The sequence below is a fragment of the Struthio camelus genome, chromosome 2, assembly GCF_040807025.1.
Source record: "Struthio camelus isolate bStrCam1 chromosome 2, bStrCam1.hap1, whole genome shotgun sequence".
In the NCBI taxonomy this organism is placed as follows: Eukaryota; Metazoa; Chordata; class Aves; order Struthioniformes; family Struthionidae; genus Struthio; species Struthio camelus.
In genome coordinates, this window is record NC_090943.1 from 62,194,602 (window position 1) to 62,220,983 (window position 26,382).

The 26,382-nt window shown below is 37.7% G+C and overlaps 1 protein-coding gene across 2 annotated transcripts in view; it reads left to right on the plus strand.

The window, feature by feature from the left end:
- The window catches only part of CNTNAP2 (contactin associated protein 2), a 1,135,762-nt gene that overhangs the window by 796,794 nt on the left and 312,586 nt on the right, over positions 1 to 26,382 (plus strand). The gene's annotated exons all lie outside the window — the stretch shown is intronic.

A 26,382-nucleotide genomic window follows, 5' to 3' on the forward strand; every position in this document is an offset into this window, starting at 1 on the left:
TACTTACAGTGTTACTCTTTAAGCTGCTTGCCCTCATGAATTAATTTTGGTATATTTGCTTATGGTGGAGTAGATAGGAGTTCATTTGGCATGCATGTGCATCTTATCCTTATTTCCATAAGTATTCCATCAGTTAATGGATACTGTACTGCTTGTTATTCCTCTTCCTCCTCCCTGCTATTTTTGAACTATTTCTAATGCATAGTTTGTCTCTGTTATTATTATTTTGCTTAATTTAGCATAGCAAAGAAAGTCTGCACAGAGGAAAGTAATCTCTTCTTTCTTGGGCCTTAACATATAGGTTCCTGAATCATGTTCATAACTGGAAGTATTATGCTTAGATTCTTCTGACGATACAAGCATACGGCTTGCACATGCTTCAGAAAAATAGTGTGTAGATGCATGTTTGAACAGTTATTTAGAAGGCAAGTTTACTTGGGCGCATAAGCTGGAGATAATGTTGATTTAAAAAAAAACAAGCGAACAAACAAACAAAAAAAACCCTCATGATTTACATGGAGGATAGTGTTAGATGCTCCTTCTTTAAATATTTCAGGACCAAATGTGCTTTTTGATATGTCTCTTTATCCTGATAAAATGGATGCACATTGTAATTGCAGATGTTTGCCCTTTCTTCCAGCTTTAAAAGAAAAATTTAGCAACATGCAGAAAATAACCTTTTAAAATTTTCTTTTTAGGAACTAAAAAAATAAAATAGAACAATCAAATCAAAATCTTTTCATTTTTAAGTTTCTTCAGGAATGTTTGGGGTGTATTTTGCAGATACTTCTTTCTTCATGTTTTCACCTTTTTTATAGAACAGAAAAAAATTTTAGGAACTCTTTACAACCCAATTTCTAGGTGCAGAAAGTGAGATTTTTCTTATGAGAGGTTTTTTCCTGGAAATGGGAGAAAGAAACAAGAAATGCAGATCATCTTAATACAGCCAATAACAAAGAATCACATGGCACTGTTTGAATAACACCAGTAATGTTTTGTACACATAGGACAGCAGTGATTTGTTTGTAAGTAGAAGAGAGGCCAGTGCATTTTCTCTTCTAAGCTATCTCTTCTCAACTATAGTCTATGACTTCTAAGCCAAGGAACTAACTTTTCCTTCATCTTTCGCAGCTTCTCTTCTTCTGGAAGATTGCCTTGTTTGGTGAATATATTATGATACTCTGTTCATTTCAGAGCAGAACTCCAAGTGTGTGTGTGACTTTTTCCACCACAGAGCTTTCTGTATAAATTCACTGTAGCATGGTATCCACAGGAAGAAATGGATAAAAATAGATATTTTGTATTTCTCAGGAGGTCAGGTCCTGGTTGTATTGAAGCCAGTAGCACACCCCCCTGCAGACTTCATGGAAGCAGGAGAGCATTTGTGGCCTTGACCGCAGATGCTTCTCCAGGTGAGAACTTTTTCTTTACACCTTTCAGACTAATAGTAACTAACTATTTAGAATAGATGAGTTATCTAGTACTTTCGTCTTAAGTTGCATCAAAGCAGTTAGAGAAAACTGAGAAGACCGTGCAAGAATTCAACTATTTCACCTTTTTGCCTCTTGAGGATTACATTACTTTACAATGTGATTCCTTCTCAAGGAGAAACTGCTCAGTTAACACAATTTAAACAAAATCAGGACTGAAGCTGTTTATTGATTTATTAATGACACGTAATTAACTGGCCATCAGTGAACTATACCTTTTGCTGCTTTTAGCTATGCATTTCCTGACAAGATAGTAAAAATATATACGATTATAATAATACATGTTGCTGCTAATGATAACTTAGATGATTTTCTACATCTAGGGGGAAATTGCAGCACAATGCTGTAGTTGAGAAAAGCCTTCCTATTAATAAAAATGTTTTGTCGTGTATTAATAAAAATGTTTTGTCGTGGGGGTTTTTTTGGCCGTAGCTGCAGTGGTCAAAGAATTCTCATTGTCAAGTGCTTTGAGAGCAATAGGGAAAGAGCAGTCTCCATGAGCTAAGCGTTTGCACGTGAACTATGCATTTGCATTCTTTTATTGTGAGCTTTAGACATCGAGTGTCTATTCCTCCATGTCCGTGGTGGTTTTTCTTAATCATGCCCTTTTATCCAAGGAAAATAACATGTACTTCCCCCTTAATAGATTAAATTTATTGCCAGCAGTAAGGATTGGGCAAGATCTTATAGATCACAAGGCCATTGCCCTTTTGTTGGTCTGAGGGAAGCCATTAAAACAAAATATGTTCCGTGCAAATTAAATCATAAGAGACTTATCAAAACATTATGGGAGAACAGAAATCCCATAAGACCATGGGGCAGTGCACGTTGGAAGGGACCTTAACAAGTTGTCTAGTCTAATTTCATGCTCAAAGCAGGATGAACTGTACCTCTCTAGCACAAAGTAAAGACCATCTGGAAATGAGATAGGGTTTTTCTTTGTTTGTTTGTTTTGGTAACCTTATAATGTGTTTTAAATTAGATTCAGACCTAGGGGCCTATTTCAAAGCCTTAACAAAAGATCATCAGAAAAACAAAATTAATCAAGGTATCCAGGTCGCTTTCTGAAAGACAGCGCAAAACCAGACACTGGTGCTGAAAATAAACCATGCTCTTATCACAGATTGTAGGCAATAACACTACAGGTACGCTATAAATTTCTAGGGGAACCGTTTTCAAACTGAGAGCCCACAGTGGATGCAATTCATGCTGCATTCACTGCATGCCGTGAATTAACTAAATACTGAGAAGTGCATTCAGTTCCCAAATCTGATGCGGATTTCCTCTGTGACTTTAAGAATTTTTTTTCTGTTTTTTTTTCAGTTCAGTCAACATGAGGATGATGCTTCTTTTTCTGTGTTGTCTGTTTAAATAAGCTTTTTAGAATATGAACTGCTTTGTGAATAGGTGGTTATTAGCATGATAGAGGCTGAATCTCGGCAATACAAGTAACTATTATTGTAAATATGTGAATGAAATGGTGAGCCCATGGACCATAATTCCAACTTAATAGCAGTGTGTATGTATATGTAAATTTGCAACAAAATAAACACCTTTTGTTTTTGTTTTGCTTTTGCTCTTTTAAATTTACATTTCTGATATCCTCTTCTCGTTTCCTTGGAAACTTTGATTTTGAGCAGATAATGGTATGTTTAGTTCTGAGGATATACAGAAAGCTAGCTGTTTTCTGAGTTCTTGATGCCCACGCACTGTTCAGTATGTGTGGGACATTTCCCTCACTTCCGAATGGCAGCCCAGAGTTGAAAGCATCTTCTTTTGTCCACTAGTTCACAATGCTGAAGTAGGCAAAGCAGAATAGAGAATCGCTTATGGATTCTAATAGAGGGAACTTTGCTTCTTTGCTGAAAGAAGAATAGTGATATGCAGGACAGTGATACAGTATACTAATAAAATTAGATATCTGCATCCACTGTTGCCTTTCGACTTCCTAGTAACACCTGCCTCTGACTTCCTCGCTGTGAAGTTGTCCATGAGCCACTGATCTTGGCCTCTGACACGCAGAGGGAAGAGCGTGCTGGTTCTGTCATCCTTTCCTTCGCCCCAGGAAGGTGAACCTGAAGGGAGGAAGGCTGCTGTGTTCAGAGCATCTATGAGTCTGTCATTTCTCAGGGCTGTAAGAGCTATAACAAATAACCGGAGTGTAGAAGCTGAAAGCATAGATATAGAAAACAGAACAAGATCTGTTGGTGTTGTGTTCCAGTTTTATTCCTATTCACTATGCAGGAAGAAAAGTGATGCCTGCAGGCAGCATATGAAAAGCATAAAAGCAGAGTTACTGCAATACATGAATTATTGTTTCATGCCTGTTGTCTTTGGAGGAAATGAGACAGCAGCTTCATGAATTCAGGAGTATCTTTTTTAACAGGTGGAACAGGAGATTTAATTTCTTTGGTTTGTTTTAGTTACAATAAAGCAAATGTAATACCAGTGCTAAATAAGATTTATGGTAGACGGAGATAAAAACAAAGTTAAATACTGCTGTATGCTATTTTTATTAGGTAGGCATCCAAATAAGAACTCTATATCTAAGTTTCCACCTCTCTAGAAGTTAACTGGACTGGAATGCTGGTTACAGATATAGTTCCTGCTTTACAAGAGTTTTTCAAAAGAAATCCAGCAGAGGAATGGAATTTCTGCTGTCCTGCAGCAATAAATGGAAACTGCTCCTAAACTTGCTCAGACTTCGACTTTCAATTCTTAATGCTTTTTCAGACAACAAGCCCACCAGTTTTCATCTGTCTTCTCCAACCTTAAGAAACTTATCAGTTGACCCATTCTTCAGATTGCACTTTCTAGTGATTTTTCAAGCACAAGGGTAGCGGGACCAATATCCTCATCCACCACTACAGTGATCTATGTTCTCATGTTCTATAAGTGGAAAACAACTTCTGAAGACTTTTTTCCTTAACTGGTATCATGTTGCTATAGAACTGAAGCAGATAAACTATTAATTCACAGGTTAAAGGGTTCTAATGAAATACAAATGGGCTTCTGGGCTCTTCTAGGAAGGTAAACTGTTCGTTAAGAGGCCATTCTTTACAGTCTGTTATTAACATGCCTTTCTCTCTTGTCTTCATTTCACTCTGCCCCTTTGCTGCTCATCTCTTAATTATTCCTTCGAGGTTTTTGGATACTAGGACCCTGGAGTTTCTTATTTTCTCTTTTGACTTCCTAATGCTTTTAGCTGGTGAGCTAGTTTTGCTAATTTCTGAGGTTAATCTTTGTTATTCGTTTAGGAATTAAATTTAATCTAGTAGCACTGAGTGAAAAAGGCTACATTTTGCTTTGGGTGTTTGTTAGAAATAATTGTAGCTGATAACAGCTTTGTGAACCTTAGAAACCCACTATGGAAAGCATAACTATACTGCTGTGAGCCCTAGTTTCTTTCCCTATCTACTCCTTTTTAAGAAAAAGCAGTGTGTTGAGTTTTAACTTTGCAGTTACGGCAGAAGGACATTTTGCATGCTCATTCTCTCCATAAACGTGCCCTGCCTATTACCGGGAAAATATTCACCATCTTTATTTCTTAAAAGGAAAAGGGAGGAAGGTGGACATTACTACACTGTTTATGCTGAAGCCTGTTTTATAAAAACTTTCTTCAAAACCATTTGTGGCTTGTTGCTTCCACAGAGATGAGTCCCCAGACATTGCTTCTTCATGAACCCAGTTCTTTCTGGGGAAAAGTTGTCTTTCTTGGTGAAAGGCAGAATCAGTTTAGTTTATTAATTTCTCAAAGAATAATGTAGCTAGATGGTATGTCATTATGTGTATGAAGAACTTCATGAACAAGAATTTTTAACCCATCTCCTAATGTATTTGCATTAATTTGAGTGATCTTTTTAAACATATAGTGGAAAATACCCCCTTTTTTTTCTTGCCTGTTCCTGTGGTGTGTATAGATCATGAACAATTGCATGAAGCATCAGGCTAAACATATATAAAGAGAAAGTGGTACTGTCCAGTAGATAAAAAACGAGAATCAAGGGACTGGGCTCTAATATGTTACAGATTTCTTGGCCTTTACATTATTGCCCTGTATTGCCTTATAAGAAGACAAACCTATTCAGCTGTCACTGCAAAACAGTGCACTTAAAGACTGTTTGCCGTGTTCTCATGGGTGAGATGGCGCTGTTTCATTTCTTGAGGCAGTACCTGTTACAGATTATGAGAAGGTTAAAGTTAGGAAATCCTTAAATTCTAACCTGAGCTCTCCCAGCTGACTTGACCGGGCCATTGGGCTGTTTCTTCTATTTTTGTCTCTTACCTTTGGAAAGACTCTTCTGCCTCTTAGTCTTTAGGCAGTCTTTAGTTAATGTTTAGGCTTTGAAAATACTGGAACCGCTTTGTAAGCACTGTTTTCTGTTGCTATTAACATCATCGGATCCCACCCTCTCCACCATACATGTTTCATAATACATCATTCCCTCAGGTAAACTTCTGAAACACTGCAGAATGCATACAAACTTGAGAATACATATGGTGGGATTACCAACATAAGTGTGGCAGTTTGAGGTATGAACATCCTCAAATACATCTCTTTCTAGGAACATGGGTTTTTTTAGTATACTGCTTATGTATGCTCGATCTTATTTATAAAATCAGTCTATTTAAATGTTTTTTTTCTACATTGTCTCTCAAGTTGAGTGCCTGAAACACTAACTTATTTTCCCCTTTTCACATTGTGAATAATTCTACATGCGTTTTTTCTTACTTTTTCTTCTTTTTCCTTGTAATACAGTTCATTCTTTCCATGAATCCCCTTCAATGATTTCATATTCTGTCTGCTTGCTTTTGCAAACCTAAAAAGAGCTGAAGCATTAGATGGGATATGTAGGTGAATACATTTAGTGATGTTAAAACAGTGTCCAACTTAAACCAGCCAACACTGCCCAAGAGTGTATGAGGAGGGGGTTTTACTAAAGGTCAAAAGGAGTATGCAAAAATACAGCGCATTTTAAATCTAAACTGATATCTTTGTTATAATTTGGGGGAGGGGATTGCGTTGTCCCCTTGAACTGTTGTGGCCTCATGTGGTTATGGCATAAGCTATAGGTACCTTTACATTTCCTTATGGAAATACATCTGTATACATATAGGAATTTATATAAAAGGAGATGACCTTCAGACTACGTTCACTTCTTTGGAAAGAGTTACTTCAACAAGATCTTTTTTGAATGTATCTTTTGAAGTGCTGTGTTGTGTGAGGTCATATTATCTGCTTAATGTAAAAAGGTGAACACACTTAAAATCTCTAATTTTTCTTTAAGCTGGACACAGTTTACTGAAAAGGCATATGGACAATAACTACTATTTTGAAGGAATTCATGTTATCAGAAAAAAACGATTGATTTAATCTTTGATTCCTGGAATAATGAGTGAGAAAGATCTTTCACTTGATTAATAGGAATAGAAAATTCAATAAATATGTTTTCTGGAAAAGTGGATTTGCTGATAAAAAACAAAAACAAAAAAACCACCATAAGATGCTTACTGCATCTAGTAGTAGAAATTAAGGTTCAAATCCAGGCATTTGTTGGCAGGTGCAATGATGAAGATAGAGCTTCCAGCAAGCTACAGAAGACTGAAATGCAGACCAGCATTTTACAAACAACAGCTAAAGATTTCAAATCAGCTACCAACTTAGCTGCTGAAGCATAATGAGTTTCAGAGAGTGGCAGCTGGTTAGTACACACTTCTATCTCAGTTACACTAGAAAAGATCTATTATACTACTTTCTAATGCAAGCCTACTCCGTACTGCTTTGCAGAAATAGCTGGCCTGCTTTGGTAGTCAGTATGGTCTCTATAAAACGTGTACTCCACAAGTAAAGTGGGGTTTTGGAGGCAGCTTAAGATGCTGTGCATAGCAACAGCTACGATGGTGATGCTTTGTTAAAACTACAGATATGCAATATATTCTTAGACCTTATAAGACTGTTCTTACTACCTCCCCGTTTCACAGCATATTTAATACCTGTTTGTAGCTATTTTTAAGAAATCTTATCTACAACAGCCCTGGTGTAGGTGGATAGCTATAATGAATCTATTGTATCAAGTTTAAGAAGAATATCTGCATTTTGGAACGTACTGTGCTATTGAACAGAATAATTTCCCCCAACACCTTAAGCGTTTCTGCTTTCTGCTACCATCAGTCTATCTCAAAAGCTTTGTTTGTTTTTTGTCTTTCCTCTTTACTCATTTCTCTTTGTTGTATTGTGTCTGTACTTGTAACATTCTGATTTCGTATACACTTTTGTAAAATCTAAATAGTATTTACAGTGCTGTTACTCTTGAATGGCGTAGAAATAACAGATCAAAGCTGCTTTTCTTTTTAATCATCTCTCCCCTATAGCATGGACTCTGTTTTCATCAGTTTTTGCAAAGCACTATGTCAAGTAGCAAGAAAGTTTGGAAGAGATACTGAACCAATTTCTTCCCTGGAAAATCTGAAATTGCAAGCAGCCCAAAAAAAATTGACAGATATATAAGATAATTCATCTGTGATGGTACTCTGTACCGCTATGCTACTTTTCACTCACGGAGCTAAAAATATCTTAACAAAATCTCCAAATGCTAGAGAGGGGGATGTGATGAGAGTTTTGCTGTTGGACTTTTTTGTTTGGGTTTTTATTGTTCCTGGAGTTTGTTTTGTTTTGTTTTTCAAGGATCTTTGTGCAGAGTCTATTTGCACGTAATAGTCTTGAGGAGTTCAGAGGATTGCTGACCACAACGATCAAAGCAGATCAACCCTTCTTGGGCTAATTACAGGGCTGGCTTGATCTCATCGAACCAAAAAACATCTTGACTGAGCTGGCTTAATCTCACTGACCCAAAAGAATCCCATCTCTTGCTCTGATTAGTTCTGCACCTTCGTCTGTGGCCGTCATCCTAACGGCTAACCCTGTTCAAAATCATGTTCAAGTAAAAGAAAGCTGTAATGCCAACAAGATTTTGAACACAGAGAAAGGCCAAGTCAGCTTTCAGTGGAAACTGAGAGTCTGTGCCAAAAGCCAAATTAGATCTTTCCTGTGATCAAGCTGAGGTTTTACCCTCAGAATGTCTTCCTCTCTAACACCCACTTGGTTCATTATTCAAATAGAACAACTGAATAGTAACAATACTTTACTGTGAAGTGTGTAAGTAATTGATTCATGTTTGCTTTCAGAATCACAATGTCAATGGCTAGTTTTATTTGGATTCATATGCAGGTTCCTTATTGTAGTGGCATTTGACAAGAGGAAGATAATCCAATCACCCATCATGTCAGATCACCTGACATATAGCAGAGTGCCATCTGCAGGCTGACTGTTAACGTTTTGTAAATTAAAAATTAAAAAAAAACAAAAAAAACTTGAGTATGAATCCCAGTGAACACAAGCAAAATAATAAGCAGTTCCAAAGTTTATAATGTTACTGTTGTCAAGACTTCGTTTTTATTCAAAGTAGTGCAACTAGCTATTGAACTAATCCTTAGATAAAAATTTTTTTTACCTATGGTCATGCTAAGTCTGGTAATCCTTTTATTATGTACCTTTTTTGCTAAGAGTTCATTGTCCATCTATATTCTAACAGAAACAACAAAAAAATCCTGTTAATTCAATCCATTAGAGAATTCTTTTTCTCTTTCTTTCTACCACACTTTGTAGCATTTGCTCAGAGTTGTGACTGAGGAATGATGATAGAATAGCTCCTCCTCTTTTTCACCCACTGAAAAATAGCAATGCTTTCTTGCTGACAAAATCTTGAGTACATAAGTTAAGCATAATCAGAACAAATCTAAAAATAACTTCTGTCCTTTTTCAGGATGTTCTTTCAGATTTCTCTCAGGTTAATTGCGGTGCAACACTGGTGATAGCACTGGTGATAGTCTCTAGTGAGATCTGAACTGCTTCTAGTTCCTATCTCCTGTAATCAGACTGGTTATCAATACCTTTCGTGGAAGTACAATGGTGAACATCTTTTTAGCTGCTCTTTTATTCCTAATGCCTGTGTTTTGTCAGTAAAGACAGTGGTGTCTTGAAGTTGTCATTTTCCAGCTTCGTAATCTCCTCATCCTCCTAGTCTCCCCTTGTACAACCACTCTGTACTCTTTGTCGTTTTCTGGTGCGCTTTGTAAAATATCTCGTTTAAATCAAAACGAATGCTTTTCACGCACCGGGTACGTGGCACTAGATTTGATCTGTTTGGAAACTAAGAATGAGTAAGACTGAGTATTCAGCCTGGGGCAGGAACATTGACACTGCTCCTCAGAGTCCTGATCTCCAAATGCAGCCTGGACACATCTTGAATAACCTGGTTGTCCTGCACGTCTGGATCTCATCCCAAGGCAAATGGAAGGGCACGGGTAGGAGGGGAGCAGTAGTAAATGGGATAAGTTCCCTAATGGGAATGGGAGAAGGGCCAGAGTGGCAACACACCCTGGAGAGTGCCCTTTCCTCACAGTCAGGACCCTGGGGACAGAGACTGGGGGGGATGCCGGGAGCTCCTAGCTGCCGTGCGCAGCTGGAGAGTGCCACTAGCCCCCTCCAGAGCCACAGGCGACAACCTGGTGTGTGCAGCAGAACTGGCAGGGAGAACATGGCATATGCAGTTGAGTGCATTCTCACTTTCATGTGCAAGTGGCTTCAAAGGAAGGCAGAGGTATATTTCTTGGAGGACGAATGTATTTTGCTTTACAGAAGCTTTTAGTAAACCACTCTCATACTCCTACAACCAAAAGGAGTAGCAAGTTGTATCTGCAAGTCACAGAGCATCTTGGGAGTCTTCCTGATGTAATAGTTTATTCCAGATAGATGGAAAGCAATAGCTGGAGTTAGGTCTATGCCAAGGGGCAAAATTCATAATTAATAACTTTTTTGAATTAAATTGGAGTTACAGCAACCAACCTCCTCTCTCCTTTTCTCCCTCCCTATCTCTTAAAAAAAAAAAAAAAACAATTAAAGGGAGACTTAAGAAGTAATGTGGTAATGAGTGGGTTTACTGTCATTTTGGAAAAAAAAGTAGAGTCGTATTCTGTTCCTTATAAAGGCAACAAGACAAAACCCTGAAAAATTGTTTCAAAACCGTCACAAATTTGTCTTTGTTTCTGACTGTCATGTTTTCCTGAGATGTAACATTTACATACATGGATCATTTTAATATTTAAGGAAAATGCCTGTTGTTTCATTGTGCAGTGTTCTTTTTATAAAATTTATCTAACAAGTTTATTTTGTTTTTTCTCATAATTTCATGTTTTCCTAACGTTAGGATGTTCAAACAGATCAGACTGTTTCTTCTTTTTTATTTGTTAACATAAATGTGTGTGTGTGTGCATATACACATATATACACACACAAAAATTTGACTGTAAAACTTGTTCAGATATTTCCAAGAGCTATCCTCTCACCAGAATGAATGTTTCTTGAAATGTGGTATATTCTCAGCGAGATGCAGTTTTCATTTTGGTTTTACTAGTGTTATTACTACAGTAGTTTTGATTAAAACTTAGATCTTTTTGTACAGTAAAAGAAAGTGATATCTGTTGAAAACTTGCACTGTAAAACAAGTTTCTTCAAGTGCATTTCAGTTTGACCTGTAAGTACTGTTTTATGTGAAATCTAAATTGCAATGCAAAAGTAAACATTTCATCTCAAAGCCCAGCCAGATATGTATGTGCTACCTCCTAAAGAACTTCCTTTATTTCCCACACGATTCATTTACAAGTAGTCAGTAATACTGAGGTTTCGTATTTGTATGTGTATTTGTTTGTTTGCTATTCTTCAAATCTATTTAAAATCCTTTAGAGGAAGAGGGGCAAAGTTCTAAAGGACATAGGTGGCAGTGAGAGAGGACCACAGTTTAGCAGGTGGAGATAAGATGATGCATCCACTGTACTGTAGAGAGACTGCAGAATTGAAAAACTGCCTGGGAAAGGGGTAAAAGGGCAATTTTTAGGAGATGGCGAATCCCGATCACTATGTATACGGTAGCTGAAAGACTTGAGGCAGCCAAGGAAAATATACTGAAGGGATTGTTGTTGAGCTTAATTATTGTGTTCTCAAATTGGAGTTGGTTTAATTGAAGCTAATGTGATAATATTAGCTGGGTATTGGGAAATTAAGATAAGACTACAGTGCTATGGAAGCTTTCTAGAAAGTACAGAGGTGCAAAATAAAGGTAAAATATTAAATGTTGAATAGCTTTATGCAGTTGGAAAAACTGGACAGTATTTCAGTTAAAATTTGAATCAAATTACATCTAGTGTAACTTCATTGAAATCAGTAGAATAATGAAAAACTCATTTGCCACCTAAATAGTTTTCAGGTTTTATTTAGTTTTAATATGATTTTATGTGTTTCAGAAATGAAGCCTTTTGAAAATGCAGAGCAAGTCATAGGTCATAAAAGGAACAAAATGGCTTTGAGTGTCTGAGCATGTCCTTGGCTGAAGGAAAAAGATGATGATGTTGCTTTCATTCAAGAGAATTTTAGAACTAACTAGTTTACAGTTTCATAAAAAAACGCTATACGACTTCTAGGATACCTTAAGCCCGCGTTTCCTTTGATCAGTGTAGAACTTTCTGAAGTTGCTTACAGTGACGCATTTCACTCCAGGAGAGAGATATCCTTATCTAAAGTGTCTTTGGATTTGGATTAGCTCTCTTAAACAGCTATGAAACATTTTCATATGCTCTTGGAGGTCAGTGTGTGTCGATCATATGAAATTATCCAAGTGAAACAGTTTAAAAGACACACACCTCACTTCCCTAGAGGGTTCAGCCAAGGGCAGCTGATGAATTTTGGTGTTAACTTTAAATTAAATGAATGTACAGATTTAAGCAAAGTCTGTAACTGAAGAGGTTTAAGAAAAAACAAATTTGGAGATTTGTAGTGCAGTTGTTTTTAATAATTGAAAACTAGCGCGTGAAAGAAATTTTGCAAATAATGTGATACTGAGTTCTTCACCTAGATCTAACCACTTCAGATCCTCCATTAAAAAAAAAAAAAAAAAAAAGCCTGAAAATTATTTTTATCATGTGTCTGTCCAGCTATCAAGATAAGATGAATTGGTAGTCTCAGTCTACTTCCTACTGGGCAAATGCTGCATGCAATATAATCATCATCAATTCTGGCACCTTTCTCAGCTGCCTTAGCTGAGATTACCAACCGGCCAACCTGCTAGTCATCGAAAACAGCAGCTGATACCTGGTTGTGTGAGCAATTTATTTTTGGTCAGCTGAATGTTGGAAAAAAGAAGTCAAGAAAAATAAAAACAATCCTTTTAAACAAAAATCTGGTGAAAATTTTTTTCAAAAAGTTGATTTCTTCAGATCAAATTATATGGTGCATTTGACATTTTACTGCTAACCAATACAAATAATTGAATTATTTTGTTTACAAAATGTAAAATGATAAATTCCATTTTTTATGATTTTTTCCCCACTTCTTTTGCTTGTGGTCTAAACAGTACGCTGAATTTGACAATGAATATTTTTTTTCAACCAAGATCTGTGCCTTAGGGAGGGAAGAAATGTTTTGACACAGATATTGATTGGCTCCAGGTAGCAGTATGTTGGCAGTGGTCAGATTCATGCTGAGCGAACCCATTCGCATAGTTGCTGCTTGATTTGTACTCATTCATAAGCTGCACACACGTTATCAGAATTGTTAATGACCCTAGCAATTATTATTGGTCTTTCCTTTTATTAGGGTAATTACCAAGCGCAACGATTGCCGTTATACCTCCTGATACGACGTGTTTCAGTGTAAAGGGCGTACTGAATGCCACCACCTTGCAGAGGAACCCAGCGTGTCGTGGTGAGCAGACGCAGCTGCAGTCGGCCTGCGCTCACGCGGGGCGCTGCCGGCGTTTGATAGCGTTAGGCTTTCCGCGCTAAGTAACAAATTACAGGCCTTGTTTGCCTATGAATTAACTGTCTTCCCATCAACTCTAATGAGAGTTTGGTTGGCTTTTAAGGCTCAGGGACTAAATTTTGCGCTCAAGTAGTTGCGCTCAAGTAGTTGCAGTTGAGTAGGTTGTTATGAATCTGAACTTGCACTCAGAACAGCACAAGCGTGGGAGTCCCTGATAGCGATGCATACTGTAAATCTGATTTCAACGGCTATCTTTCTTGGCAATTTGCTACTGAAGGTAATAGAAAAAGTTATCTGATCCTGTAAACGACCCATGAAGTCAGCACAGCCTTATTAGTCTCTTGTTGCTTGCCTGGTACTTGCTGTGATACTACTGACTGGATGACTGCATTTCACCAGGAGCAGTAAACAATGTATGGGAATACTAGTTAAATGCATTTTTAAAATCTAGTGTCTAGTGATGGATGTTGCTACTTATTTCAGTAAACTCGTTGAATGAGTCTGACTGGGCTTTTTTTAATCTTTTTTTTTTTTTTCCTTTGAAGAATCTGGGTAGTTGAAGCAGCACTCTAGATGTACTTTAGTTTATGAGTATTTTTTTTCACGGAAGCTGCCAAACTCCTACTGTGGCCACTGCATTAAGCTCTCTTGTGTTTCTGCACAAAATTTCTTCTCAACTTTCTAGCTGGACACAAATAGCTCTCTCTGGGTCTTGTGCTCCCTAGAGGACACAGTAGTGTTCAGACATGAAGATTCCTCCCGAACGTGTCACAATTATGCTAGCGCCTACGTTCATAACTCTGAAGAGGCATGCAAGATGCCAGCTACCCAGTCCCACAGTTCTGTTTTAGGCAACAGAAAGATGAAATCATGATCACCAGAACAAGTGATCTGGATGCTACTCTTAGAAACTATCTTGGCAAACCTCTCTCCTTGAAGCTTTTAAAGAACTGACTGGGCACAACCCTTAGCAACCTGGTCTAAATTCAATGTTAACCTTGCTTTAATGAGGAGGGGGACTAGAGATCTCTGGAGGTCCCTTGCAACCAAAGCGATCCTGTGAATTCCTAGTGCAGTATGACTGGCGCACCTTTATATCACTGCTGGCGTGGGCTTGTCCATGTTAGGAGCAGAATAATCCAGTGTTGGCAAGAACGTGGTTTCAAGCCTCCCTGTAGTGTGAAGGAGACCCAAGAAAAGAAATTAAGCAAACCTGTTTGGGCAGAGGACAGGGAGGGTGGAAAGCAAAGTCAAGACACAATGGCTGAGCAATGCACAGATCTTTTTCGTAGCTGGAGTAAAGGATGAGATATTCACGCTATGTCTGGTAGATGAATTTAGTATAGTCATGCAGGGGGAAAAATCCTGCAATGAATGGACTCTACTTCTCATTGAGAGCAAAGCATCTTTGGAGCAATTCCTGCCATATTTGCTGCTGCTTTGAAATCACTATAACCATCATAAATCCACCAAAATTTTGTGTACCCCGCATTTACTTTAGTGATTATTATGTGCATGCATAAAGGAGTAGAATTTGACCAAAACTTTTAATTATCTTTTAAATTCCCAAAGGGTAAGGTAAGTTACATGAAAGTCTAGGAAGTGCAGACTGAAGAGCAGTAATTTGTTTGGCTATGCTTAGCAAACAATAGTGCAGTAGGGGAAAGAGAAACAGTGATGAAGAGGAAAAACTGTTTTCTAGGTGGAGCCTTCTTGAACTTGGATACAAGAAACAGTTTGAGGTAGTTTTTCTGGGGCTGTCTTCATTTATACTTACAAATAAATCACTAGATAAAAGATCCCTTATTTAGAGTGCCAGCCTCTAAAAGGAAATGTAGGGTGATTTGTTTTCCAGTATCTGTTATCAGAGTTATTCTTCGTTACTGAATTGCAGTGATATTTTTGTTAATGTAGGCAATCGTGTATCGTGAGCTGTAATATTACAAGTCTTACTGATGAGGTTATTGGGTTTTTTGGGGTTTTCTTGTTTTCTTGTTTTGTTTTGTTTTTGCTGAGAGCTTATTTTCCAAGTTTGGAGAAGGAAGTGTTTTCATATCTTAATGTACGTAGTGGCAGGGGTGAGAGGAAGCCTATTATTTAAATACTGTAAGGTTTAGCAGTTTTATAAAAATACTTCTCCTATTAGCAGGGAATACGTTTTCCTCTACAGTTTTGGAAAACGTATCCTACCATCCTTACTCAGTCACAAGTGCAGTTGTTCTGAGCCAGCCGCTGTCAAGCAGCAGCGCTCCCCAGAGTCACAGCACGTGGTACGTGAGAGAGGTGCCCTCAAGGAAAGGGGCAAATGAGTTTGCTCACTAGAGCAGGCAAAAAGTATTGTCTGAGGGGGCGGGGAAGGACCCGATGCTTACTTTGAAGGGTAAACGTGTCATATTGATGCTCCGGACTAATGGAATAGTAACTGGCTTTAGTAAAGCTGCTAGTATTCATGCACTGGTGAATGTGTGATATGGTGAAGTATCTTTGTGTAGCTGTATGAATATATGTGCGTGTAGATGTGTGAGTATAAATATGTATTCTGACCTGTGGTATTAAGGCAGCTGCAGTATTAAGGGCGGCCATTTAAATTGTGTTGCTTTGATCTTCAAATCAAACACTTGTTTTCCCAGTAGAAAACCGAGTCAATTTATTGTGAAAATTCTCCTACTCCCTTGTCAGCAGGAGCATAAAGCAACCTCCTACATCAATGCATTGCCAACATCAATATAGGTATCGTCCTCCTGTTTTTCCTAGCTTTCTGAAGAGAGGCTAGCTGGTGGTGTAATTATAAACAAATACCATGCTAAAGAGCAAGAAAGAAAAAATGATGAAGGAGGCACTGAGACTGCACGTATTGCAGCTTTGCTGCATTCTGTAACAGGAAAGGATTTTTAAGAAAACTTTTGTATCCTTGGGATCTTTTTGGTAGAATGAAGAGTGTCCCCAAGAGGCTCTGCTCATGTGAAGATTGAGAGTTCATAGCATGGGCACCTAGCTACCAAGGTTATTAATAAGCTGAGGCTAATTTTGAGGAATTCTAGCCTTGTGCCTGTGACCATTAGCTTGTTTTCTTGCAATAATTGCAAGAATACTTGGGTAATATGAGTTTTGAAGTCACTGTTATGAGAAGAAATAAAAATACTTTTTCCTAAACTGTCTGGTAAGAATATAAGACCCTTTTGAGAGTTTTCACAGATGAAAATGAATTTAGGTCTGAAAAGACTGTGAGCTGAATTCTAGGATGCGGCTGCTGGCCTCAGGAAGTTAGCATTTATATTTTAGTTTACGCTGGGCAAAGATTTTCATTTCTTTGTTTCAAGACACACTCTACTGTTCAATCTCAGTTCTCAGTTCCCCTTTCCCTGGGTCTCTGAGAACAAGCATGGGAAATAATTCTGCAGAGCTTGCTTGTTTTTCAGGGTTTTTCCTTTGCATCTCCATGATCATTTGCCTTCACACAGTAAAAATGGGATTTCACTCTATTTAGGAAGGCCCATGATTACTAAAATACTTAAAGAAGGCTGTATTGTGTAATGAAAGATCCCAGTGGTAACCTCACATGTAAGAGAACAGCTGTCTGGAATTCAGCCATGGGTTTGTTTTGTCTCTCTCTCTCTCTGGTTTAGAAACTGCGAAACCTCAGCAGTACGACAACAGTCTCCTTTAGCATCATCTTTGCACTAGTCTGTGTGTCTAATATTTTTTCATCTGGTCAGTAGAATATTAAATGCATGATAGTCAAGATGATTTTCATGCATTCTGGCATTTCGATATTTGTGTTATAGAGTCTTTCCTTCCAGTTTATTTTATAGCGATGTCCTGGTTTGCTGTTTGGATTTGTTGTTGGGCCAGAGCCACAGGTCAATGTGCTTTGACTGGAAAATGGTTTTTAAATAACATTAAGAATAGAGATTTACATCAGGAATGAGTCTACACATGGCTAATTCCTCCATCCTGTCAGCTGTAAATAAGAGCTGATATTAGAAAGGTTGCAATTTATGTTAATGATAGTGCCAAAAGCAATGGAATGATGCTCTTTATATGGGTTCATGCAAATGGTTGATTGCTACTAAAGTGTGCTTTAACATAGAGCACATCCTCAGGTAATTTGTGGGAAAATGACAAGATATGAAATATTAAGTGAGGCAATGATCAGCAAGCAAGCAATATCATTGTCTCCTATCAGTATGTATATTCAGAATTGTATTCAGTGCTGAGCAGAAAAAAAGCATATTGTTTAAAAAAAAAAAAAAGTAATACACAGGACAGTGCTTAGAGATATGATGCAATATGAAATCATATAGTAGAATATCTCTCCATAAGTATTGTATTTTTGGGCCCTTTTTTTTAAAGATATATTCATTAAAATAAAGTCAATCAAGGAACTGAAACCAAGTAGAAAACACTCAATGGGGAAAAATATATATTTTCTTTGATGGAAACAATTTTTGTTTTTACATGCCAAAACAGTGTCATTGACCTCAGGAGGAACAGACAGACCTGAACAAATACTCTGCTTATTTTCCAAAGCAAGAATATTTACGTCTGTGATAAAATTGTGTTGTTACATCCACCTCAGCTTGATGACTGTGCTACCAAATATACATGCAGAATACATCCATCAGTTAAGTTACAGGGGTGCAGCTGAGAGCAGGGACTCACCTTTGTATCTAGGGAATTTGAAATCAGTGCATAACTAATATTAGGAGGTGCACACCAAAGGAATAAGTATATCTCTATTCAAGTGAAGTGGTGAGGTTTTTAAAATAGTAATTAACTAAGGAAGAGAAATCCATAGCTATTACTTACCAAGAAGGTGATTGCCAACAGAAAGCTTTGCTAGTCTCACAATTACATCAGGTCTATAAACGTGTCATCATCTAAATCAATTGTTAATCAGTCATTTGTATTTCCTGTACCTGCCATGCCCTCTTTTCATGTAGACAGGTCTGAACGTTTTCCTAGCTTAAATATTTTCTTCTTAAGCATCTTTCTACCAGCTATTTGCAGATGGCATTGACAAATAAAATTATGCTGGAAAATAGTCTGAGCCTGTTACTGTGCTCTGAGTTAAGACACTGATTGTAAGAATCAGAAGGTTCCCCCCTCCCTGTCCCCAAATATAAAGTGTGGGAGAGTAATTACTAAGGATGTGCCCAATGTCTAATTGTGGTATTCAGCCAGATACTGAATAATTGGAGATGGCATTTGGTCAAACCCAAATGCAAAGCAGGACAGGAGCTGGCAACAGCCACAATATCACTTTTGGTACTTATTGCAGCAGGATACTGGTTAGGAAATTATTAGCAATTATTAGCAACGGTTAGCCAATCCTGTAACCTTAAAAAAGTCATATTCTCAATTTCATATTTTAATAATTCGCTAATGCCATCATCATGCATTTAGAAAAAAAAAATCTCTTTAGGTACACTATCCACTTTAATTGCACCCGTGTGCTAAAATTTCAGTTCTTCTGTACTTGTGATTAGAGGTTGCATTTCCCCTTTCCATATGGGCAGTTTGATTGGTAAATCTATTCTTAAAACAATAACAAATTAAATTTGCAAAAGTATGTACTTTGGGGGCTTAAAAATAACAGCACCTTGTGAGAAACGTAGAAGACAATTCCAAAGGCTTTCTTGCCTAGTTTAGGTATATTTTTGTTGATCTCAGGGGTTAAGATAATTTGTTTGCTGCTTCTATTTCCATCTAGTTTAAAAAATATAATTGGATGATTGTGCTATAGACATATTTTAGCTGTGCAGTCTTGTATTTGCTCGCGAGATCTGGTATTGCAAAGAATAAGATGGGCAGAAGTGGTGTCGGAAGTCTGTTGGGTGATCTGAGCGCGCGGGGCCCAGGCGAGTGGGCAGCTGGTGCGCGGCAGTGGGAGGGAGCTCAGCTCCCTTTGGCAGCCCTCCACATCCCCATATCACCGTTCGGCTGCTTGCCAGCCCGGCCACGTGGAGGAGGTTAGCCCTATAGCGTGGGCTCGGCCAGGCTTCAAGTGCTGTGCAAAAGGAGCTCACTCGCCTCCTTCCTGTTTGGCTTCCCGTGCATAGTTACAGAAATAGTCAGCTAAGGTACTGGGGCAAAATGTTGGCTAAATTTGCATATTTATGTGTACAAATAAACAACTGATGCAGTATTCCTAGGAAACAACTATTCAAATAGTTTTTAGACTAGGACACCAGGCAAGCTGCTGCCAATCTTGAAGGAGATATCTTTCTGCTGTTTGCATGAATTCAAATACTCACTGAATATTATGTCAGTTCTCAAATCAGTGTTTCTGCAGCTTTTCCACTAAGGTTTCTCACAGTAATGCTGTAATTCCACATATTCTTTTCTTCCTAAATATGTTATATTGAAAACAAGGTTCTAATTATTCTGTGGCATTCGTAATGATAGAAAATCCAAGGGAGAAAAAAATCTAGGAAAGTATCTGTATTTTCACTTTTAAATTATTTTATTCCTGGCTTTTTTCAGAGATTCTAAAGGTCACAACATAGCAGTTGTGAAAACAGTATCATTATGTCTTCATGTAATAACTTTAATGGATTCACCTCTGAAGATTTTACACCAAGGTCTGTTCAGTTCTTATGGTAGTACAATATACTATTTTGGGGGAGGGAGGTGAAAATACAAGATACCAAAGTTATTCAAAATAGCCTTAACTTCATCCTTTGCAAATACAGATGTCCTCACAACATCATTTGTTGTTGTTGTTACCCTAAAATTACCTCATTAAAACTAATAGGTGTACAAATGTCCAAGTGAATGACTTGAAAAACTGTTTAATGTATAAGCCAATAAATTGCATAGCTTTTATTTATGCCTTGGGACACTCTCAAGGATAAATAAAAAACCCTTCCCTTTTAAATTTGCAAAGCAGTATACTGAGATTTAAGTTGAAAGGGAGATTGGTGATGTTATGGAGGAGCATTCTTCAGAATAAAGTATTAAAATAAAGTAAAATAATGGGAATTATAGATGTTAAAAAATGGTAATTTTATCAGCTCTGTTCTCAGAGTACAGCCCTGCAAGTAAAACAGATGTCCCAACAGTGTAGTTTTTCATTACTGTGTTCTGCGTATATTTAAATGATCCATTCCTACTGGAAAACCATTCTAATTAATATTGTAATTATATTCTACCTTAATTTCTATTGACTTAAGTTTGGTCTTCTGCTTTTTCCTAGCTTTTTTCATTTCACCAGTTAATTAGTTAATTTTTCTCCTCCCTACTATATGAATCCTTTAAATACTCATAGATGGTTGTACTCTCAGTTATTTGTCCTGACAAGAGGCAAAAAGGAGAGGCCAAGTACTGGGAATTGTCCCAGCGTACAGGAAAGTACAGCTTTGGACAGAGAGGTCAGTGAAGCACAACAGATTGTAACTGCAGGACATTGAAGTATTGCACAAAATTTAATCAAAGAAAAAAACTAGCGAATTTATCAACATGTGAATACATGGAACTCTTGTGGACTGTCATCTTCAATGTAAAACATCCATATATTTTCAACTCAGTATATTGAGTTATGACTGGAACTTTTCAATTGTATTTTCAACTCAGTACAAGGAATGCTTGGGAACTTAATACATAAAACATCCTGGGTTTTTTTGTCTCTTGGCTCATAGTCCAAGTTTATTTCATTCCTCGTACTGACATTGAAGTGATAATCTCTATTAAAATATGATAGAAAGGAAACTAGAAATGACTGCTGATGATCAGTAATGCGGTTCTTAAATAGGGGATCTACTCCTAACAAACTGTTTTAGAATTGCATGTTTCCTTTTGTACATAGCTTGCCTCTACTGAGTAATACCCATGAAGGACTGCTAATATGAGACTTTTATTCAAAAGCGTGTTTAGAGAGAAGAGGAGACACTCCAGGAAGAACTAGAAGGGCCTATAGCCCTTCAACATCCAAAGATCCTTAACAAGGAGAGCAGTTTTCCACCAGAATTACTATACCCTTTAAGTATTCCAGTGTTTTCAACACAAATGCTCACTCAGGTCTCGAGAAGCAGATTCAACAAAAATATACTCTGCAGTGTAAAAAATAATTAGTTATTAGTTATTGTGTAAATGATTGGAACTTTATCATCTTCACTGGGATTTCTGTGTAATTTTGTCAGACATGTGGAAGATTAACATAATTTTTGTACGCTATATAAATTAATAGAAAATATACAAGTTAGAATAATAAATTTATTTCCACCAGATAAATAATTCAAGTGCTTCCTTCCTTCTTACAGGTCTGTAATGAAGGTTGATGACTAGTCCATATCGAATTTTGTTGGAAATCTTTAATTTTTTTTTTAGCTTGATAGCTAAATCTAAGTATCAAGAAGAAAACGGTTGAGATATACCTGAAATACTTCCTTGTTCATGTTTTTCCTTACAAAATATTATTCAAATGTGAAATGACACATTTCAATTTTGGATTAGTGTAATAAGAAGTGCTGTAACCTAAATGCAGTGGGAGAGGATGACAAAAAGAGAGGAGAGATCAATGTCTTTTTTTCACTTAATAGCATAGAAATTTAAGCATACCTCCAGAAGCACAAGGTCCTTCATGTGCATCCAGGAACTTGAGTTTTACACGTTGCTGAAAGTTGTTTTAAAGACAAGGGGAGCTCTTGAAAGGTATGTTATAGAGGGAAAAGTTCCTAAAGTTTCACGTTCCATTTAGCGTTAAATGTTTAAGTGTCCGCTGGGTTTTGTCTCCCATGTAAGTCCTCGCTAGGCTCATAGAGCTGTTATCTGTGAGGCGTTGCAAGGGAGCCAATTCCAAAAGGTAGAGAGAGAAGGTGTATAAAGGTAGATAATGAAGATAAGTCTTTGACTAAATGTCTTGCTGCCCAGTAGTTTAGGAAAGCTTGTGAAAAGAGAGATCCGAGTTTAGTAAGATTCCCCAGTTCAAGTCAAGGGTAACTGAAACTATGTCAGAGTCTTGTCTTAGAGATTCTCCAGTGTGTATAACATTTTGTGTGAAATAGTCACAGAGATGAAAAAGGCTTTAGTGAGTGGCCTGGCAGTTAGCATAGGTATCTGGAGGTGAGACAGGCAGGATCCAATCCCTGCTCTGACGAGCGGTAGCAGAAATACAGAATGAGCGACCCACCAAAGAATACTCTGTAGCAGAGGTGACGAATCTCTGCTCATAATTGCCTTTTCAGGGCAGATCAGCAATTTGTCCAGTGTGTAGCAGGTACATAGCACTCAAGATGCAGGAGCTCTTCGTTTGCCCGTGGCAAGGATGGGGAGGAGGGGACTTGAACTTGTATGCAGACAAGTGCCTGAAAGCTCAAAGCCTTCAATGACTTATTAAACCTATAGCCTTTGCTCTCACTACCCATGATCGGTCAGTCAAAGCATGAAGTAGTTTCAGATGACCATGTTACATTTTTCAGTGAGAAATATGTTCCTTGAAAACAGTTCATCCAGATCAAATTCACTGTCTATTCTCTAATCTTGATTAATAGCAATTCATTTTGAGACAATAGAAGAAGTGACACAGCGGAATAACTTACCAAGGAGAAAGTGTATCTTGCACATGCATTAGCTTTAAGTTAACATAGGCCATCTAAATATAACTGTGGATGCTACACAGACTTCTGCTCTTTTTCTGAATTCTCTTAAATTCTTTAATTCTGTGGTGTCTTGTGATGAGTTCTGTTATAGCCTATATGTGTGTGTGAACAAATGTATTGGGAGAAGTTTCCCTATTTCTTATCAGACAAATATTTCTAAAATATTATTTTTAGGTTGCACTTCAGAGTTGCTGAGTGGGATGCCCAGTACTACTTCTGGTTGAGTGATACAGAGTGCTACTGAGTTGCTTTGGACTTAATTTTCAGAAGCTCATTGCCAGCTGTAGCCTGAGTGCGCAGAAATGGGCACCTGAAACTACAGACCTTTCTGAAAGGTTTGGCCTTGACCTCTGAGGCCCTTCAGTTCCACATGTACAAAATGTAGTAGCACTTATCTACAAGTAGGCTAAGGATTTATTGTGATATTTACAGCAAAATGAAAAAATACTAGTGTTGTTACTTTACCTGGACTTAGAGCTCTCAAAAAAATGTTAAAGGCAATTCCTTTTATCTAGCATCCTTTGTTTCTTTGGCATTGGTGTGCGAGTAGTAGGTTACAATGATATTTCCATATTTTTCTTTATGTTTTCTTTAATAGAAGAACAGCAAATTAAGTAGATGTAGTTTTATAAAAAGTCCTTCAAATCAATAATTATTTCACATATAGTTCAGTCTCCATCACTTTACCTTCCAGCTGGCTAAATGTTTTAAACAAATTACCTGTCACTGTGAACTATAAAGGGGATACAGTGGGGGTTATTTGATAGTTTTCATGTCAAAACACAAGCAAATTGTCAGGAATGTAGCATGTATAATTAGATTTGAGATTTATAAAAGTTTATGGTACTTCGACATTTAGCATGAAAGCCTATAATAATGATAGATAACAATCTAGGAGTGGTACAGCTGAACCTCTTCAGAGACATCAATAGCATAGATTTTTTTTTTTAATTCCTATTTTTTTTATGAATTTAAAAATCTGTTTAGAAGCTGCATGGGGTCAAAATTCCTTTGATAAATTAACTGTCACTTTGCTTTAGGCATTTTAAAAACATTTAATCATACATATTGATTACTCATTAGGATTGTACATCACCAAGTATGTGAAACATCATTAAATTCCTAGGGAAATTAAAAATGTATGGCACCTGTATGATACAATGCAGATTGCTTTACTTTATTTAGGCTGTACATGAGTATTGCTAGCAACATAACTCCTTAAAGACTAGATTGTTCTTCTGCGGAGGACAGTGCCTCTATAGGAGGTAAGTGCCTCAGAGGTAAGTATGCTACATACAGCATGATGGGGGAGCCAGTGGTGGGTATATTCCCAAGGAGTTTAAGCATAGCCTGTCACTCCTGTAGCTGAATTTATTTGGCTGAGCCATCCAGAATTTTGAAAGGAGTCCAGTGTAGCTTGCAAGTTTTGTCCACTTGTACAGACAGCAAAGACAGTGCTTAATCTGTTTTTGTGCGTCTCTCCCCTTCAAAGCAAAGATATAAAGCTGTGTAGAGGTATTTCTGCACAGAGATATTTCTAAATCTTCACAACAGCTAAAGGGACTTGGTTTTACTGAGGAGGAAAAAATCCCAAACCCAAAAAACCTCAGTTGAAAAGAACATCTGAGCGTAGTTATCTGAAGGGGGGGGGGGGGATGTCAAGAGGATGAGGCCAGTCTCTTCTCTGTGGTGCCCAGCAACAGGACAAGAGGCAACGGGCAGAAACTGAAACACAGGAAGTTCCATCTAAACCTAAGGAAAAACTTCTTTACTGTGAGGGTGACAGAGCACTGGACCAGGTTGCCCAGAGAGGTAGTGGAGTCTCCTTCCCTGGAGATATTCAGAACCCATCTGGATGCGACCCTGGGCAATATGCTCTAGAGGACCCTGGTTGAGGAGGGGAGGTTGGACTAGACGGTCTCCAGAGGTCCCTTCCAACCTCAACCATTCTGTGATTCTGTGATTACTAACATCACCATACCTAGTTTGATGAAGTTTCTACTACTAACAAATAAAACATCACTGATAACCATATATGTAAGCTTTTGTTTTTCCTGGCCAATAAAAAGTAACCCCTACACACCTTAATCCTAGATAAATCAAGGAATAAAATTAGACATCAAGTTCAGAGAAGTAACAAAAGTGCGCAGACAAGAGGAAACAGTTTTGAGTATGATTAGTTGTGTTTGATGCTTCACGGGAAGCCCTTCTTTAAAGTATCTATTGGTAACTGCAGCCAACAGTATTTGCATACTAATCACAGATCTTTGTTGTTTAGTTTTTCCTTTGAGAGAGGGTATTTTATTTGGTTGTTTAAAGGAAATTACAGCTTAAATAAAGACCACAGCTTTATTTGCAAACTGTTGTCATAATTTGTCTGTGAAAGTGTTTAAATCTTTCATCAAAGAAAAGATACAGTATTTCAGTTTTTCTGGTAAAGAGGTCTTCCTTTTTCTGTCATTTAAAGGATGGTTCGCATCCTGTCCAGGGAGCTTGATTTGTACAGTGATTAAAGAACAAATACAAGAATTGGACAACTGGGATTTCTGCTCTCAACTCTGCCTCTGATTCACTGTGTGATACTAGGTACCCATCACGTTTCTGTACTGCTTGTTCTTCAGCTACAAAACGGAGAGTGATGATACTGTACCTCTTAGAAAGGAAGGCATATCTGTAAAAGACCATGCAAGTGCTAACTACTAAATTTAGCTTCACTAACATGATCCCAGTGTACTTTCTACAGTTGTGTTTATAGAGTTTCATTACAGATCAAACAATACATTTCCAGTCCACTAAGGCTAGATTCGCTATCATTCTTTTCTAAAGGGAATCTTTCTTTCTTTGCTTGTGTTTTAATAGATATGCTACCTTGCTGTCCCAAAGCCAGCGTCTCAGAAAGTGCCATACAGCAGCTGGGGGCTTCCTACCTCACATCCCTTGTCTTGTTACGAGGCAAAGATATTCTGTCAAGATACGGGGCAGACCTTTCTTGCAGAATCCTTTGTTCTCTCTTTGCAGTGAAAGGCCTTTAAAGTGTGCATTGCCTAAGCTCGTAGATCCTGAGCTGGCTGTTAACAGGACCCGTATGTAATGCTTCTGCACTTGAGATTTTGGGTGTTATCACAGCAGGCTATTCCTCTCAGGTACCCTGTCTGCCCAGCGTAGGTGCACAGAACTCTGTTGCATAATGTTAAGCCACATGCGACTCAGACTCATCAAGGCACATACAGGGTAGAGCAGTTATAAAGATCGAGGTGTTAGGATGTGCAGAAACAGCTTTGGAAGAAAGTCATTCATCTTCTGTCCAATCTGTCAACTAGCGGTGGAATTTTCAAGCAAAGCATTTTGGAAACTCACTGGATCTGTATTATAGGTCCTTAGACTTCACCTTCTAGATGAAAATGCGAAAGAGCCATAACCT